Source organism: Vicugna pacos, chromosome 23 (genome assembly GCF_048564905.1).
Source record: "Vicugna pacos chromosome 23, VicPac4, whole genome shotgun sequence".
In the NCBI taxonomy this organism is placed as follows: Eukaryota; Metazoa; Chordata; class Mammalia; order Artiodactyla; family Camelidae; genus Vicugna; species Vicugna pacos.
In genome coordinates, this window is record NC_133009.1 from 21,120,211 (window position 1) to 21,138,120 (window position 17,910).

General features: G+C 50.5%; 1 protein-coding gene across 2 annotated transcripts in view; it reads right to left on the reverse strand.

Moving 5' to 3' along the window:
• Positions 1 to 16,334, reverse strand: part of COQ8A (coenzyme Q8A) — a 39,068-nt gene extending 22,734 nt beyond the window's left edge. The window contains exon 1 of one of the 2 annotated variants that reach the window (XM_072948639.1): positions 16,214 to 16,334. The gene's annotated coding sequence lies outside the window, so the exon portion shown is untranslated. Of the gene's footprint in view, positions 1 to 15,668; positions 15,804 to 16,213 lie in introns of those variants that run through there. The other variant, XM_006198822.4, reaches the window with a different exon arrangement.
• Between the last annotated feature and the right edge of the window lie 1,576 nt (positions 16,335 to 17,910).

Below are 17,910 nucleotides of genomic sequence, written 5' to 3' on the forward strand. Positions count from 1 at the left end.
GACTTTATCTTCAGGTTTAAAACTAATTCTGCCTAAATTTCTCATCCAAGTTATCATGACCACAAACTAAAGTCTCACTAGAGCAAAGCTGTTAAGTGATTTTTTGGCCAGTTTCCCCTGCCCTAGCTCCCGTTACAGTGATGGGAGCTCAATATGAGACCCGTTTCTGGTCCTGCACGCTGCAGATGCAGGTCCAGAACCCACCGGAGTCCAGTCCTGATTTTTCTGGTTTCTAAGTATGTCAGCACTAAGCATAGTTCTGTGATGGGCCAGGATTACACCTACTTTATGATGATGATTTTTTTTTTAATTCAGAAGAGGAAAAAATGTTAAATAAACTGACCAAATTTTTTTTAATCCTGCATTTGGGAAGTATGAGTAATAATAATCTCCCTTTCAGTATTTTCCTAACTGTATTTTCCTATTTTTTTCAGTTCACATACCCTACTTTCAAAATGGCAAACAAACAAGTCATCTTTAACAGTACACATTAAAAAGTTAATTAGTTACGCCTTTCTTCCTGCCTGAAAGGTTGCATCCTCATACTGGAGAACCTCCCATGGGTGTCAACCCCACCTGGACAGTGGGCACCATTGGGGAGGAGGATGACCAGTCAGCTCCCTGGGAAGGTGGGCCCATCCACGTAGAAATGACATCACAGAAATCCGCCTCCCTACCTCCGTGGGGCAATGCCTCCTCTTCTCATAAGAGGTGCTGCTCATATCATGAGTCTGCCACCGTGAGCAGATTCATGTGTGGATGCATATTTCAGAACTGTAGCCTGGACCAGCCCCCTTGAAGATTACATATCTAATGTGCAGGGGCCACTATCCCCAAACCTCCACACATGCTGCTTTGCTGGGTACAAAGTGAACTGTTCACACCCTAGTCAACACCAGGGTTTTTTGTGTGTGTTTTGTGGGTTTTTTGTTTGTTTTTTGTTTTTTGCTTTTTTTTTTTTTTTTGCAAAGGAGTGTCTATCCTCAAGGGGCAGGAAGGGAAACAACTGCAAAAGGAAGTATCTTTCCAGAACTTTTTTCACCTTCTGATTTTCAAAAACTGGCTCTCATAAACCCTGATTCTAATGCAACAGAATCCCAACATGACTCAGAATTCAGCTATCCCAAATTTTGGTGTAAACTCCCTCCGGGAATGTACAAGAACCAGGCACTTAGCTACACCAAGAGGCATTTTCATCATGATCTTAAGTAAACAGAATCAAAAGTCCCCAAAATACATTTAATCACAAGTTAAAACTCTTACCCTCACCACAATTTTGTCTACAAGTATTAGAGCCCTCACCCCACCCCGCTTCACCCTCAGGTACTGGAATGGGTTTTCGGGACCTCACCGAGGAGCAATACCGGAATGGAGGGCACATCCAGGCTCTTCCCCATTTGGCAGCACGTGCCCCAGAAGGCTTGGGCCGCCTGCTCTGCCCTGAGTGTGCACCGATGAGTACAGCAGAGGGGGTGGAGGATGGACACTCACACCTGGGAGTGGCCACTAGACACCAGCACCAAAATAAAGTCATTCGCTGAACACACGTTCACTGATGTCTCCTCCCGGTGCTCTGGGCTGTTCTGTGCAGGTCCTGGGATGAACTTGCCCTTGGCCCCGGAGCACGCACAGATGCAGGGGCGTGCAGGCACATCTATAACGGGCAGACACCAGGGAGACGGCCGGAGGCCAACTGAGGCTGACACACGAGGATCAGGTGCAGGGGAGACAGCTGAGCAGTGGCGACGACTGGGAGCCTGGACAGCTCAGCTGCAGGCGCTGACACTAAGGTGTCACTCGCCTCGTCACCCTCCCCAGCAGGAGGGAGCTTTGGGTGGCTCAGCAGGCCCCTTTCCTGGTCCTAGCATGCTGAAGTGCTATAAAGGAAGTAAATAAAGGCATAGTCCAGAGAAAGAACTGAAATAATAGTAGTTCACCACTCCCTGGGGACAGAGACTGAGAAAGAAGCACAACCAGTGTCCCCTGAGATGGGAGTCCTCAAGCTCTGAGAGAAAATTTTTCTGCTGAACCCTCACTCTGACCTTCCCAAGAGCCTTCAGAGATATTATCTCATTCACGGTGAAAAATGGACTCAGAGATTGCATTAGCTGGAAAGTATCTGGGGTGTGGGGACCTTCAAATCTAGTCTCCAAAACGAAAAAACAAAAAACCCACTAGCTGGTCATGTACAATAAGATGTATCAGCAGGAAAATGAGTTGTGTTCTTTTTAAAAATGTAACAGGCAATCCTGAAAGGCATGAAACAAACGAAGGGATCACACTTTTCCATTAGGACTCACTTGAGGGAATTTACTTGGGGGAAGGGTTCCCATATGCACCCCAAGTCCCCCCTCCACAGCCAGAACTCGTCTCTTCTCATGAGGTGACAATAAGCCAGGGACGGGGTGTGAATTTACTAAGCCATTGTTCAATCCCTTTGTTAAGTATGAAGTGTGGTAAGACAGGCAGCTCTCACCCAAAAGCATGGCGTCTGTATCTCTAAAGCTAGCACACCCTCCTCTGGTCCCTTCTCACCTTGAGCTGCCTCGGAAGCCGTGGCTGGTGCAAGGACCCAACAGCAAGCTGCACAGAAAGCCCTTTGTCTTGGGGAGTGTGTGTGAAGCTCACTGAAAAGCCTCCTCCAGAGCCGTCTGCTTGCCTGCACGTCACCCGATGGCCCACAGGCGTCAGGCTCAGCATCTCTAACACTGACCTCACTACCCTCACCCTGCCCTCCCCAGGCTCCCCATCCTGAGGAATCCTGAGGAACTGAGCACCTCTCACTTCTCTCCACCTTCCCCCACCTCCCCTAGTGCACCTGGGTGCCCACCTGGGCAGCTGCAGCAGCCCCTAACGGGCCTCCCTGCCCCCATCTGCTCCCTGCACCATTGCCAAAGCAATCACTTTCAAAGGAAAACCTACCACCACTCCTGGGCTTCCTGCCCTCTCTGAGGTTCCTAAGAGGCTGAAAGACCCTCCGCAACCTAGCCCTGCTCTGCTCCCCATCCTCATCTTCCCACACTCTCCACTGTGCTCCAGTCAGGCCAGCCCAATTCTCTTGCAGGCCTCTGAGAAGGAACATACATCTTTCTTCCTCATCGGATCTCAGCTCAAATAGCACCTCTTCTAGGATGCCCTCCCCTACGTGTCTCATTCCAAAAGCCCATCCATGCCCCCACCCCATGGCACCCTGTTCTTACCCACGGTAACAGTGACCACCCTCTAAATCTGCCCATGTAACTATCTTTGCCCCACACTGGGCTGTCAGCCACAGGAGGGCACAGACCACATCTGTCATCCTCTCTCCGTATCTCCAGCAACTAGCACCGTGCCTGACACAGAGCAGACAGAAATGAACTCAGCTGGTCCCTCCAAGGTTGGAGAAAGCCTGCCATTTCTGGAACTGGCTCACACCTGCCTGCAGCTTTTAATCTACACGTGGAATCAAACGCCTTTTAGGAGCCTGGTCTGAGGCAGGGTTCTCACGCTTTACTGGGCATCAGAACCACCCAAAGACTTGCCTAAACACAGACTGCTGGGCTCCACCTGTACTTTCTGATTCTATAGGTCTGAGATGGGGCCTAAAAACCTACATTTGTAACAAATTCCCACCTGCTGCCACTTCTGGTCCGGGGAACTTACTTCAAGAACACTGTTCTGGAGGAAGAAGGAAAAAGGAATAGAGGTGGCCTATGCCCAAGGCCAGGCAGGAGGTCTAAGCAGAGATCCTTCCCTAAAAGTCCCTCCCTGCAACCCCCTCCACCGAAGTCTGGCTTTGCCCTTAAGTGGAAACCTTCCACCTGCCCCTTCCTTTCCCATTACTCACTCCCTCAAGTAGCTGAAAAAGTACATCAGAAATGAATGGGCTTAAAGACAATGACCCACAGAGTCTGTCACTAAGGGAATCTCAAGACTGTCACTTAAGCCCTCCTCAGAAAGGACCATTTAATGATCTCTGGGAGGCCCCAGGGTGAGGGCTCACAAGTGGCCCTCTGCCCCTTCCCAGCCAAGAACAATCTTTTTTCCTTTGGGCATGAACATTCTCAGTATCTAGCCTCTGTGAGCACTGGAAAGTTCCTTTACGTGCTTGAAATTTTTCTTTTTTTCTTTTACTCTTAGAAAAAGGAAACACCAGTCGACTGTTTCCTCCAAGGATTCAGAAGAATGTATGTGTCAGGGAAAAGACTTAAACTTCTGAACCAAAAATCCATGAATTTCTGGAGATGTGCCCTTCACCTCGGCCTTTAAAATCACACCCCAGGGACATCACTCAAGTATCTCAGAAAACTCCAGGCTTCTATCTAGTGAGGTCCGGCCTCAGGGCCTGTCAGCAGGTTCAGAAGTATCCTAATATGCTATCAATTTTCAAAGGCAACCAAAAACATGAAGAAGAACCCAGGGGAAGAGAGACAGAAAAAGATCCTCCTCCCCCTCCCCCACCCACCCTGCCCCCTCCCCAGTCAGGCAGCCCCAGCCTGGCCTGGTGAGTCAAGCTTCCACAACAAGAGACAGGCCTCTAGTGACATTCATTCCCCACAGCTGCAAGTCACCTCCGGAATGCCCCAAACCTGCACATCTACCAGGAAGTCCCCTTTCCCCTTCTCCTTCCAAGGCCATCCTGCCTGATGGTTATCCAAACATCCTGTCAAAGTCTGTCAAACTGCGTTTCCTTAACAATGGATATGTGATAATTCAGCCACAAGAATGTAACTCAAAGTTGTCAAGACTGGCGACATAAATACTAGTACATCCATAAGATGGACCGCTACGCAGTCATCTAAAATGACACTGTGAAAGGTATTTACTGACAAAAAAGAAAGTTTGCTATATATTTCCATATGGGAAAAAGGCAGATTACAGAATAGTATTATTCTTCATTCTGGAGGGAAGGAAAGAAAGAAGGAAGGGAGGAAGATGGGAGAGAGCCTGCAAAACAGGAGCAGTACTTTTGTCTGGGTGGTGGGGTGGGAGATTCTTTTCACTTTCAACATTTTATTTCCCCACATTTTCTACAAAGAACATGTCCTACTTTTACAATAGAAAATAAATTTTATAAAAATAATCTAAATACCTGCTGTTAAAATAAAAACACATAAGCCAGCACACAAAGGTGTAATTTAAAGAAAGTATCCCACGTCCCTGAAGTGTTTGTCCTGGGCGGGATGGGCAGAGTGTCAGACTGCAGATCAGAATGCTGTGAATAATACATCTCCATGCCTGTGCTTAGCCACTGTCCTTCATTAGAAGACAACTGCCCCTACCAGGCCACATAAGGAGATGGAACATGGCCATCCCACTTTTGGGAAAGCAGCTCAACTGCCCTTCTCAGAATGGTGAGAAAATCACTTGGCATAGGTTGGTCTAATGCTGGCCACTGCGTTAAAAGATAGAAATAATTAATGGGTACTTTCCCCCAGAATCAGGGTCTTAGTTTAGAATAATGGTAAGTACAGTGATCACATCTTTCTGAAGGAAGAGTTAAGACATGTAACACAATTGGTGCCCTTCTAGATCAGGGGTCAGCTCACCAGGATCAAATCCAGCCCTCCTGCCTGTTTTTGTAAATAAATATTTACTGGAACACAGCCATGCTCTTTCATTTAGGTATTGTCTACAGCTCATTCATTTACATATGTATTGTCTATGGTTGTTTGGGGTGTTTTGCTTTTTTTTTTTTTTAAGCTATAACAGCACAGTTGAGTAGTTGCAAGAGACAGCTATGGCCCACAAAGCCTAAAATGTCTGGATTAGAAGTTTCAGCCTCTAAGATTGGTCCACAGAGAAACCCAATGCTGTGAATGAAACTGCACGGGCCCAGGGCTCCAAAGTACAGGCGGACAGCACAGAGGGCCCCAAATGGCCTCTCCTCCCTCTGCAGAGCAAACATAACTGATTAAAAACACCAACCTGCCAAACATGGGGTCTTGAGAGCAACTTCATCTTCTAACTAAAAACCTACCAAAGTGTTCTGCTTAAAATATTAAAAAAAGATTTGGTTCAGGAAACAACACTGATGAAGCAGTCAAGATGCTCCGGAGTTGGGTTCCCCAGGTTCAAACCCTGACTCTGCTGCTGATCTAAGTCAAGTCATTTAAGTGCATCTTTGTGCCTCAGTTTCCCCATTGTTCTCATGGGGAATAGGTTAGATAATCCACAGAACAGTACTTAGGACCCCAAAGTGCCTAAAGCACAGTAGGTGCTCAAAACCAAGAGCTGGCATGATGATTACTATTAAACCAGACAGACACTCTGCAATGAGGTTTAGACTTGGTGAGACCAGAGGGAGCATGAATGAGATCAGTGTGGACAATCCTTTTACTAATTTACATCCCCAGCACCCTGACTGGATACAGTCTCAGATCCAACTCAGGGAAGGCAGACTCACTTTCTCCTGGGGACCAGTGCAGTATATTTAGCTGTGGTGTGAGGCATCATTCGGGAGAGGTGGTCCGGCATGCTGGTGGCCTGCGTGGAGTGTCAGGAACAAGCAGCACAAAAATACCCACCGGTCATCCTCACCACAGTCAAAGCCGCAGTCAGAGGAGGTAACTGCAAGAGAGGCTTGCACCTGGGATTTTCAGGGAGGGACAGTGGGGGGAAGCCCTCTGACCCCCATGAGCAACCCGTCTCCTAGCTACAGTACACTCTGCCACCAGATTAATCTTCCCAAAGAGGCTGGAGTGATGCACTTGAGAAAGGAGCCCACCAAGCGACACAGGCAGCCCCTAGAGGCTGGAAAAGACAAGGGGAAGGGCTTTGTCCTTGAGCCTCCCGAAAGAATCAGCCCTGCTGACTCCTTGATTTCAGCCAGGTGAGGCCCATTTCAGACTCCTGACCTCCAGAACTGTAAAATAATAAATTTGTGGTGTTTTAAGCTACTGGGTTTGTGGTAGCCTGTTAAAGCAGCAGTAGGAAACTGTTTTTTAAAAGGTAAATCATTGATTTGGGAAGAGGGGGCTGTATTCCAGCAGAACTTCCACGTCATTCTTCTAAAATAACTTATTTTGTCACCCCACAAACAGTACTGAGTGCCAACTAAGTGCCAGGCGCTGTGCAGGAATATCCCAAGGGCAGCTCAAAACACATTCTCATTCCTGACGACACAGTCCTGCGCACTTTCGGTATAAATATGCCCCGTTCTTCCAAAGCCTCTTTCCCAGGCTCAGTTCAACACTTAAACCACTCCTGAGCACTCATTACATGCCAGGCACTGCGCACAGCCTGGGGTACCACAATGACCAAGTAAGAGCTCCCACCTTCAAAACACACCTCATCAGTTTTTATATTCTTAATCTTTCAAAACGATTTCACTTTAGATTAAATATTTCAATGAAACAGTAGTAATAACAAGAACAGCTACCATTTATTATTCCCCTTCTGTGTGTGTCACTTTATATTACTCCCAATCCTACAGCAACCCTGCGAGGTATTACCGTCCCCATCTGCTGGTGAGACAAAGCTCTGCAAGGTAAAGAAATCTCTAAGTCCCAGCCCTGGCAGGTGCTGGCCTGTCCATGCCTGTCAGACTCCAGGCCTGAGTCCCTTCCTCTTGAGGTCTAGGAAGGGAGAGACAGCAGATTAAGAAACTTGCCTCCAGGTCAGTAACATTTTCCTAAATCAACAGTCACTCTCCTGGAAACATGGCAAGGTTCATGCCTTGAAAAGCGCATCCACTTGGTTGCAGAAAATTACGAGCCATAAAAATCCAGGAGCTGGCTGGGCTCTCAAAGGCCATCTGGCCAAACTCCCTTTGCGCAAAGTTCCTCGGCTACTGGGGCTGAGAGTGTCATGCTTCGCAGCACCAGTGACCCCACTCACCAGGTGTATCTCAACATAAATGGCAGAAAGAGGCAGGAGCCGCCCAGGAAGTCCACCCTGGGTGTGCACGAGGAGAAGGAGCCGCTGGGGACGTAGCCCTCGGTCCTGCCACACCGACTCCCAGTGCCAACCTTAATTAGCAGCGCCCCCAAACACCACACCCAGGCCAGGTATAGACACTGGTGTGGAGGCTAAATTAACATGTCCTGACACTGAGGTCACATGCAACCCTTTGGCACTACAAGTGTATGCAAATGGCTTTTAAAACCAGTGGGTTAACCCTACGAGGGACAACTCTAGACCAACAAGTGTCCTAGGGAAGAGAAATAAGAGGTTTCTCAGAAGAGGAAGTGGCTGCCCCCTCACTGACCTCTGCTCTCCTCTTACAGAACCTGGCCTTTAAGGCCCTTCACTGTGGACCACCATCTACCCCACACCAATGCTGCACCAGAACGGCCCATCCTCCAACACACACACACACACACACACACACACACACACACACACACACACACACACACACACACACACACACACACACACACACACACACACACACACACACACACACACACACACACACGTTTTCCTTCTTCTATGTGCTGTTCCCTCCTCCTCCCCCGGAATACCATTTCCCTGCCAAAATCCTACCCATCCTGATGGGATGTTAGACACTCCACAGTGGTTGCTACCTCCCCATCTTAAAGTTACTTCTTTTACCCTAAACTCTCTCATCTCTTAACGGCTAAGGCCACCTTGTATGACTCTGTGTGCTTGTCCTGTCTCTCTGACTGCATGGTGCTCTCCTGGAGAGGGGACCGCTGATCCAGCTCTAAACTCCCCTCGAGGTCTGGTCCCACACCTTGTTCACACCAGAAGTTTAAGACCCACAGGCACCCAGGGGCTCCCTAGCTTCTCAAGCTCCCTCCTCTAGAACCTAGAAGCCAAGAGACAGCCAGGAGTGCCAAGCATCCGGGAAATGTTCTTTCTGTCCAAACCACCCTGAAACCCCCACCATGAAGAGGCATGGACACAGTGGCAGGACCACCCCCATTTTAATGGGGTGGGGGGCTGAAGAGGGAGAAACGGGAACAGCAGCGTTCACAGCAGCAGAGCCAGGACAGTTGGGAGCCTGCTGACATGTGCACACAGACACCAGACACCAGGAGGGAGGGGTGGCAGCCCACCCAGGATTCAGTCCCTCTACCCCTTTCTCTATTCGGCCCCACTCCCTGCTTATAAGAAGAGTGAGAGGGAAGAGGGGAAAAGCACAGTAGGCCTGGCCCGCTAACAGTGGGCTCACGCAGGCTGGAACAGGAGACATGGCGGACCTGACCCAGAACGTGGTGCCCCGCCCTTGGCTTTACCAAATGTTGGCTGTAAACATGTTAGGGAGCAAGAGCCACAAACTGGTTTTTTGATCTCAGATGGATGTGAGATGTTTGCTCCAGCACCCGTCAAACAGTAACCACCTGCAGGTCACAGGGCAACCTATTCTTACTTTCACCCTTCTCTGAGCAAGGCTCCGTGCCAAACGCAGAGAAAACGTGCCAGGCAGGAAGTAAACATCAGCTTGACCCCAGGCTTTGGATTTAACATAAAAGTTTAGTGTGTGAACAGTCCTCAGGACCTCCCAGCAAGCCCAGCAGATGGCAGGGATGTCGCCATTAGGCCCTTCAGTTCCTGGACAACGTGAGTAGTGTGATGAGGCAGGCAGAGGAGGGCAGCCAGAGAGGCCCGGGTCCCAGGCCCACCCTGGGTACCAGCCACATGTGACCCGGGCACATCTATTCTCCTTTGGGCCTGAGTTTCTTCATTTCCTCATCTGTAAAATGAGGTGATTGGCCTGGATGATCTTCAGTTTCCAGAGATTAGGGCACAGCCGTTTATCCCTTGAGTGTAAAAGGCTGACACAGAGCACAGCACAGGGCTGTGCTGAAAACTGAACGGGGTCTAGACAGAATCATGCTCAAAAGAATGTGAGTACTGACCCCTCTAGATAGTCTATGAAAACAGCAAGTAGAGAGGGGCAGCCTTGCTCCTCAGAGGCAGAGAGATGGAATCATACAGCCTCTCAGGAAACACAGCTCTGGGAAAAAATCCAGTTGGGTGTGCAGAGGCAGGAAGCGAGGAAGGGACCGGCCCCCTCTCATTTGACCAGGAAGCACCTCCCTGTACCTCTCTCTCCCTCTCTCTCCCTCTCTCTCTCTCTCTCACACACACACACACACACACACACACACACACACACACACACACACACAGAGCTCCTCAGTTGCTGGCAGGAGCAGGACCTCGAGGGACCTAAGGCAAGATGCAACCCTGGCTTTCTCTTCAAGCACCACCCCCAACCTTGCCTCCCATCAAGCAGAGGGCCTCCCTCTCTCTGTAACTGACCTCTTGGTTTCCCCCAAACCAATTGGATGTGATCACCCTCCAACCCCTGCTCCACATCTCAGCCCTTCCCAAGTCTCTCCGCCATCCTATCTCCTCCCTGCACTCCCTCGTCCTCCCTCTCCCTCCTTCACTATGACCTTGCCCTGACCTATTCTTTCTTTGGCCTTCAATCTCTTCTTCCACAGAAGCCTGCCCCTCCAAGCCCACAAACTTGCTCTCGGCTTTCATGTACCAAGCATTAGAAAACCTCCTGTTGACTCTGCCCCTCCCTCAGCCCCAACACACCAACGCCTCCCAGGATAGAGTGCACCTCCCTCCTCTCCTTCTCCCTCAGCACACACTGTCTGGTCCTACTCCAAGCTGTCCCCTCTGTGACACAATGACCACCTGATGGCTCCATCCACCTGAGTCCAACCCAACACCACCCTCCTCAGCCTTTCCTGCTGAAATCCTGTCCTTGGTTCCCAGGATTCACTCTCACCCCCTCGTCTCACCAGCTCCTCCTCCTCCACCTACTGCACAGCAAAGGAGTCCCCAGGCCTGGTCCTCCATCCCGTTCTCCATGCTCTCTCCACTGTCCCCTGGGCTGCTTCAGCCTCCTCGTGGGCTGACAGCTCCTGTACGTCATGCATCACATTCTCAGGCCAGGCAGGCCGTCTTGACTACTGAACCAATTCGAGAACAAACCCAATTATACAGAGACACCACATCACTTCCTCCAAGTCCCACAGGCACCGAGGAGGAGGACAGGGAATTCAGGGGGTGATGGAATACTTTTACACCTTGATTGTAGTAATGGTTACGTGACTATATGCTTTTGTCAAAATGCATAACCATGCACTAGAAAGGGTGAATTTAATGTATGCAAATTGTATCTTAATAAAAAAGGATAGGAAAAAGTCCTGCAGATACCTCAATCCCTTCCCATCTAAAACTAACATCATCATCTTCCTTCCACCAGCCCAGGTCCTCCCCCTTGTACCCTCTCTTTTCAATACTGACACCACTATCCACCCCAAACAGTCCTCCCCTGACTAGAAATCTCAGCCCAGTGGCCAAGCAGTCGCTTAATCTAGAGAGTCCACCTACATAGATTTATATTCTCTTGAATCTAACCTTGCATTCTACCACCCCTCCTGCCACCTGGGACTCAGGCCGCCGTCATTTCTCACAAGCCACCTCACCAGTTCCCTCCTCATCCACCCTAATTTCCTTTGACCAACTCTCTCCAGCAGCCTGCCCACCTGAGTGCCCTCCCCACCTCATGGCAGTGCCACCGGCAGTCACTGTGGACCTCAGCTTCAAAGCCGTTCTCTCCCATGGAAACCAGCTCCTCTTTCTGGCCCCAGCCCCTAGACCTCCCAGCGCAGGAAGCCGCTTCCCCAGCCCACTTCCAGCAGAATCAACACCAAGGCACTGGGGCTCCCACAGCACAGGACTGCACCTCCTCTAGGTCCTGCACAGTCTGCCCAGTATCCACAGGTACCCTCATCCACTGTACCTGTGCCGGGGAAGGGAGCCACCTCCCTCCCAGTCTCCCTCCCTCCCTCTCAGGGCCCTCCAGGCTGCAGCTGGACTCATGAGTTGTGGGCACTCAGGGAACCCTTTCTGGCCTGAACTGAACTGTTGGCTGAAAATTACCAGGAGCACTATGCCAAGCCCTCCTTGCCTCCCACCCCCACCCCACTGCTGAGATAAAATGCCACAGAAGCACAACTGGCAGCAACTGCTCAGACCATCCTAAACCCCTAAGGGCAGATCACACAGGCTGCTTCAACAGGAAATGGGGGGACTCACCCCAATCTGCTCCCTAGCCCAGACTCCACTGCTCCCCTCCCACTCCCTACCCTCTGGCCAGATTGCACTCGCCCACCCCAGCGCCTCTGCTCAGGGAGTCTGCTGCCTGGACCAGTGTGACTCAAAGAACAGTCCTTGGACTGGTGGTGTCATCCTTGATGAGATAACAGAGTGCTCAGAAACTTTCAGAGCAACTGAGCATTGTCATGAGGGTTTTACTATGTTTTACAAAAGCATCGGTCTGCAACAAATTGGGAAAAAAATAAAGCCTGGCCTTCCCCACAGATAGTCTAGGAAGCACTGGACAGTCACTACCACCCCCCAGCCCCCACCAAACTCTTGCCTCTTCCTGCTGAAATCCTACTCATCCTCAGAGTCCCAGCTAACATGCCTTCTCTTCCAAGAGCATTTACCATTTCCACCAGCCAGAAGTAGTCTGACCCAGAGCCCCTAGTCCAAACCACACCAAGGGCATTTAAGCAGTATCTGCACACCCCTTACTACAATTCCCTGAGGTTAGGCACACAAGTCTTGTTCACTTTTATATTCCCAATGTCATGCTCAAGGCAAACAATCAATCGATATTTGTTCAACGAGAAGTAAATAACCAGATCCAGCCTCAGTTCAACAGCGGGCTTTTCTTCAGGGGCAGGATGTGGAGGAGCATTTGCAGCCTCTCTCCCACAGCCGAGATGGAAACTGCTGGGGGGTGGGGAGTGGGGGCGTATTGTAAAAAAGCAAGTCAAGGGCTCTAGAGAAAAGAACTCAGTTCCAACACTACAACAAACTACAGCACGCTGAAATGGCAAATTGAGTCAAAAACACTCAGCTTATCAAGAATCCCTCTCTACATGCACAGACCCAAATATAAAGAATAAAAAGAGATTTTAAGGGTCATTTCCAACTTAAAATATTCTGCAAGCCCCTGACCTCAAAGCAAAAGGTCAAGGGCTCAGGAGGAGCCTGTAACCCCACAACAAACAACATGCTTGTGGACAGACCAGCGGATACCCACTGGAGTTTGAAAAGCACGGGGAGAAGCCCAACCAGACGCATCTCACTTGGGGTCCTGGCCCTGCCTCAGAGTCAGCAGGCCCCATCCCTCCCATGGGTGCAACTCCTGGAGGAGCAGGGCCCTCACACTCCCCCTCTCCCACAGGCTCTTCTTTCTACTGGCTCTCCCAAGCCCCTGGCTGTTGTTTAGCAAGAATGCTGGAACTATTTCCAGATGCCACAGTCAGATCAAGACAACTCTCTATCTAAATATTCCTGTCTAATTTTGCACACAGCTCTTGTTTCAACTGACAAAGATAATGACTCAGTGTCCACAGCTCTTGATGGAAAATTATTCTGCCAAGTGTGGAGCTTCCCAATAATAGACCTTTCTAATCTTCTTCTTGAGAAAGGAGAAGTGACCTCCCTGTCCAGATTCTTTTCTATAGGCAAGAAAGGGCACCCCAAAGACTCCCTAACTAACCAAGGAATGCTATGGGAAAATCCTGATACATCCCCATAAGATCGATTAACAACAAGAAAGGGAAATTCACGGCAGAGGCTTAGGATGTTTTTCCTTGCTCTGTACAATATTCATCGTTCTTCAATTTTCTGCATCCCCACCAGTTTGAGACTTTGAATCCTGAGGCATAAATTCTGGGTTATACTGAAGGTAAAAATCTAGACCCAGAACTAAAGTATCTTTCTCTGCACCAAAATAAATGGTTGTCTCTGACACTGATGCTTTGATGAACTATAAAAGAACTCTACAAACTGTACAAGTAAATATGCCCACATATATGTTTGAAATGAAATCAGACACCTACTCTCTGCAGACACAGGCCTAGCCCCCTCCCACATCGTAAGACATGAGATGTCTCAACAAATAAGTGAGGATAAGAAAAGCTTTTCTTATTTTCCAGGCCAACTGAGTTGGCCTTTCTGCCAGCATTCAGATAGCTTAAACTTGTTTGCTCACTATTTAAAAACCACCCCACAGTTATTTCATATGCACATTTCCCACAGTCTTGCAAAGTCCCCGAAGACAGAAACCGTTAAGTCTTCCACTTCTTCTGTACTCTGGACCCAGCCAGTCACTGCCATGCATCCAGCAGGCACAGCAAATGCCCATGGGTTTCTACCTTTGTCTCACTCCTATCCCCCCAGGTGCAGAGAGGGGACTCCATTAAAGTCCAACCCACATGGCTTCAATCACTGGTTTAGGGCAGGGGGCACAAAACTACCCTCTGCCTAAATCTCTCAGCTACTCACCGACAGGTCCCAGGAGGCCTCTGGCAGCAGGGGAAGACTTTTTTTTAGAGTTTTACCTCAGTGGTTCTCAACCAAGGGTGACTGTGCCCTCTAAGAGACACTTGGCAATGTCTGGAGACATTTTTGGTTTTCACAACTAGTGTTCTTGGTTGGGGGTGGGGGCGGCGAGAGGTGAGGTATTACTAGCATCTAATGGATAGAGGCCAGGGATTTTGCTGAAGGTTGAGAAATCCTATCTTAGGTGATACACAGGGAAGGATTCAGACCACCTTAGTTCAGTTTTCCTTTGAGTTGCCTGAGGTCAGGCCAAAGACCCTGGCTTGTCTGCATTATTTGCAAGGTTGAAAATGCCCAAAGCCATCGCCAGTCTTAAAGATGCTGCTCCTGAGAACCACCAGCACCCCGCTGTCTCTTCTTAGAAGGGCCCTCCTGCCAGCATGACCTACCCATCCACAGCATGACAACTGGCAGGCTGGCATCACGCACGCTCAAATCCTTTGGCAATGAGTTAGGCCTGGCGGATCCAGCTCTTCAGACTTCCATCACGCACACCCAAGGCCAAAGTGAGCTTGGACAAGTTTTCCAATGGGCTGCAGGCCGGACCCAGAATGAGAGGCTGCACGTAAGTCTCTCACCCTTCAGGAGACTGGCATCTTTCATCCAAATGGAGAATCTCAGTATCCAGACCTGCCCCTGCAGCATTCCCCATCCTACAAGGCACATGGGATTACTGGCCTGGGTGTGGCAGAGGAACAGAGGCCGGAGAAAGGCACGAGTTTAGGCAATTAAATCCTAACCACTCACAAGACACTCAGTGAAGTAAGAGGAGCTAAAGAAAAGCTAACGGAGGAAAGGACCAAGAAGGGCCCCCTTCCCAAGTTTCACTTGTGAAACCCAACAGCTGGCTCAGGCCAAGGGAGTCAAAGTACTAACACAAACCTGGGGCCCCGGGCAGTTAGCGCCTCTGAGACAGTGCAAAAGGGTCTGGGCGTGAAAAGAACTATTATGAGAAAGCGAGGCAGGAAAAGCTGGACTAGCGACCAAGAGGCACGGCTTCAGGTCACCGGGGCTGCTTGGCGCGTTCCAAGGGGCCCAAGGCTCCAGCACGCGGCCCTCGTCCCTTCCCCGAGGCAGGCCTGGGCTGAGGTGGGCAGGAGGGTAGAAGACAGATGCAGGGTGCCCACCATGTATTCTGAGGCACGCCCACCACGTATTTTGAGGCACGCCCACCGCGCCGCGGCCCGCAGCTCGCGGCAAGCGAAACTCGCAAAGGGGAAGCCTGCTGTCACTTGAGGAGGATGCAAGAAGGACCCAAGCAAGTGCTGAGCCTAGCTCTGGCCACAGGCAGACGGCGCCCCAGGCACGCTGTGGCCGGCAGCCGGCAGCCTTACCTGGGGGCAGGAAGCTGCAGTCCACGGTCACCTTCGCGCAGCTTCCGCGCGCCCGCCGCAGCGCTGGCGCCCGGCACGCGCTCCGGATCTGTTTACCAACTCGCCCGCGCCCGGAGACCCAGAGCCCACAGCCCCGCCCCGAGGGCCGGTCCCATTGGCTGCGCCGCCGCTGGCGGCCAAACGCCGCGTCGCCAGGGACAGCGTGCTCGGCCCGTGGGCTCGACCGGCGGCCAATCGGGACCGAGGGCGGAGACAGAGGAGCCAATGGGAGGCCGCCCCAGCGCGCAGGGCCCCTCCAGTCCTTCCCTTCCCGCTGCCCTTTTCCCTAATTGGGAAAGCCGAGCTGAAGGCTGGCTTGTGGGGTTGGTGGCCCCCGCGCGTGTGCGCTCGGAGAACGAGCTCTTCCCCGGGCCAGGTGGCGGGCACCACCACGGTGGCCGGCCGTGGGCTGTCACATCCCGGCCGGTGATCGCCGGGCCTCCTAGCGAGCCTGAAGGGGGGTGTGGTGGAGGGAGCCGACTGCGGTGGTCCCGCTGCGTGCTCACCTTTACGTAACGAGGATCCTCTCCCAGTTTCCACAGAAGGCGGAAGTGCGGCGGGCCGGCTGAGTGCACGTCCCCTTCGGCGCCCCGGCCCCGCCCACTCGCGTTTCTCCTCGGGCTAACGGTGCGGGCGCCGGCCGCACGGCAGGACGCGCCCGTGGCCCCAGCCTGGGTCGCCCGAGGAGTGGTCCCGGAGCCTGCGGCGCCCCGCTCGGCTCGGGAACCCGAACCGTTTGCTCTTGTCCGCAAGTCTCCTCATAGAGACCCTGCTCCTCTGAGCAGCGTGGGATAGGCCAACACGTGGACGGAGCCGAAGCGGGCCCTGGGGTGGGCTGCCGGCTGGGTGAGGGTGTCCCCGCGAGTGAGAAGCGGCCGACACAGAGCTGCCCTGTGAGGAAGCGCCTTGGCCCGAACGGAATGGCCCCAGGTCTCGTCAACCAGAGATTCAGACCGGAGGCCGGGTTGTCTGATGGTTTCCACTTCCTGGTCTGCAGCTGTCCTAGGTCGTCGGTGGGTCTTGTGGAAGGAGGAGAAAGGGAAATAAGTACAATTTAGTGACTCTTTCGTAAAACTAAATAGTCAAGCCAGGTGATTGTCCTTTATTCTGAGACTATTTCGAGGAATTAACATTTAACGTTTTGGAAATTTATTTACATTAATATTATTACTTAGAAAATTGGAAAGCCATTGTATTTTGATACCTGAAATGGAAGGAGGGGTTATTAAAATCCAAAAGTGACTCTGACTTCACCCTTCCTCCTGGACTCAGGAGCCAGCGTGTCCCCCGCAGCGCAGGCCCCTGAGCGTGCGGGACGCAGGTGGCACGGCTGTGAGCCCCAAGGTCAACCCTGCTTCCAGCTTCCTTGGCTCGGTCCTCAGTGGGCGCTGCTGGATCTCCTGCAGGAACGTTTACATACTCTTCACAATCCAGATTCTGCCTCACTCCCCATCTTCTCCACATTAAATACAAGGTATGTTTTGAGAGAGAATTCAGTTTTTGAAATTTCAAGGAACTGACCCAAACACTACCGGGCTAAGACTGGCTCCCTTTTACCACTTCCTTTGAGGGTTAGGCCCTCAAAGGGTGTCCATTGCTCCCTCCTACTTTAACTGTTCCTCAACTGCCTGCAGTTAGATGTTAATCTTATTAAGGATCTGTGTACACAATGAGTTGCTTCTATTTTTAAGATACTCTCTTTTGACAGTTTGATTATCATGTGTCTAGGTGTTTATCCTGAGTTTACTCTATGTAGAGTTCATTGTGCTGCTTGAACATATATATTAATGTTTTTCATCAAAATTGGGTTGTTTTCTATTTTCTCAAATATTCTTTCTGTCCCTTTTTCCTCTCTCTTCTCCTTCTAGAACTCCCATTTAGAGGTATGTTGGTATATTTGATGATATCCCACAGATTTCTGAGGCTGTGTTAATTTTTCTTCATTCTTTTTCCTTTTTTTCCCTTCAAACTGGATCATCTGAATTGGTTCCTATCTTCAAGTTCATTGATTTTTTTTTCTCCTGCCTGCTCAAATCCACTGTTGAGCTCCTCTACTGAATTTTTCACCTTAGTTATATTATTTTTCAACTCTAGAACTTCTGTTTTATAATTTCTGTGTTTTTATTGATAGTTCCTATTTAGTAAGACATCACCTTCGTACAATCCCAGGTTTGTTGTTGCTGTCGCTTATTGTTATCCTTCG